The sequence below is a fragment of the Chionomys nivalis genome, chromosome 15, assembly GCF_950005125.1.
Source record: "Chionomys nivalis chromosome 15, mChiNiv1.1, whole genome shotgun sequence".
NCBI lineage: Eukaryota > Metazoa > Chordata > Mammalia > Rodentia > Cricetidae > Chionomys > Chionomys nivalis.
The window spans coordinates 66,398,674-66,400,405 of NC_080100.1; positions in this window are offsets into that span (position 1 = coordinate 66,398,674).

Here is a 1,732-nt window from a genome sequence, read left to right on the forward strand (position 1 = left end):
TTTAACAAGTTGGAGGCTTAGGAGGCTTCAGTCTTGCCCTGAGGGCACCCTTCCTTGTTCCAAAGTAGATCCAGCCTTTCCTTAATCTCCTTATCTCTTTCTGGTGCTCTTTTCCTCTCCAAACTCTACCTTTTGTGTTTTGCTTTGCACCGTTCACTCCTTTTCATTGTAGATCTGCATAAGAGGGATTACTAGCAACCATGTAAAGGAGCCACTACCAGGCTGTTGTGAAATCTCCTCTACCAAAGAAATAAGTCCAATACTTTTCAAGTTAGCCTCAAGCAAATTTTTAGGATAAATCAGAAAGCAGGCACATCCTACACCCCAAATATTGCAATAACAGTTTCTTGTCAGTGGATAATCTTCCCTCTGAAACTTCCTAGGCTGGACCTGCAGTCTGTATAGCTCTCAGCATGCCTACCTTCAAAGTTCATACTAGAATGACCTATTAAGCTGTACTCACAACATCCAACTGCTTTTCTAGGCCAAAATATGAAAGAAGTCTTTCACATTTGTCCCACAAAACACAGTCTGTTAGTGTGATTGTTCACTTCCTGGGACCAACTTCTGTGCTGGTTACTCTTCGATTGCTGTTATAAAAACTACAACTTAGGCTATTTTAAAAGGGAAGTGTTCAATTAGGCTTCTGGTTTCAGAGGGTTAGCGTCCATGATGGTGAAACGGAAGGTTGGCAAGAGCAACAGCTGAGAGCTCACAGGCTGATTCACAAACAGAAGGCAGAGAAGGTGAGGAACTTACTTGACTCTATTTTGAAGGCAGAAACCATTATATTATATTATATTGTTAAAAATAGATTTCCATGCTGGGCGGTGGGTGGCGCACACCTTTAATCCCAGCACTCGGGAGGCAGAGGCAGGCAGATCTCTGGGAGTTCGAGGCCAGCCTGGTCTACAAGAGCTAGTTCCGGGACAGGCACCAAAGCTACAGAGAAACCCTGTCTTGAAAAACCAAAATAAAATAAAATAAAATAAAATAAATAGATTTCCATTTATTTGAAGAACTGAGTTGCTGTTTTTAAATCTGTCTCCTAGTGCCTGGCTTTCCTTAACCATGACCTTAACTTGGTTTTTGAGAATGCCCTGACCCTCTCTAAACCTCCCTAATCAGCCTTTCTAATCACATGGTAGTTTTTTGAGATTTTTTATATACTTTCTTATTGATCCATTGTCTTTCTTTTGTAAACCTACTTTGTAACTATTCATTATTGCACTCCTTAAAAGAGGCCCAAGAAATGGACTTGGGGCTGTTTTCTTTAACCTGACTTAGGAGACAGTTGCTGGCCAGCTCTTGAGTGCATCCCAACAAAATAAATCAAGCTTGCTTTGAATTTGGTAGTAGTCTTATTCTGACCTGTTTGGGATTAAAAATGGAACACTGGGAAGGGCCAGAGTTTTTTGAAACCTCAAAGCTCATCCACAGTAACATACATCCTCCATCAAGGATGTACCCCTCAGTACTGTTCAAACAGTTAAACCAACTGGGCACCAAGATTTCCAGCATATGAGCCTGTGGGAGAATTCTCATTTACACCATAGAGACCCTGAGAGGCCATTGTGTGAAGTTATGACAGTGAGTCTTCAGTTATAGTGGAGGCCCCAAGATATTGGAGATGTCAGACTCAAGAGATATTTGCCAAGGAAACCATAATACAGGGAATGAACAAGCTCAAGAGAAAGAAGTATGTTATAGATAGCAAAGATGGAAGGGCAGA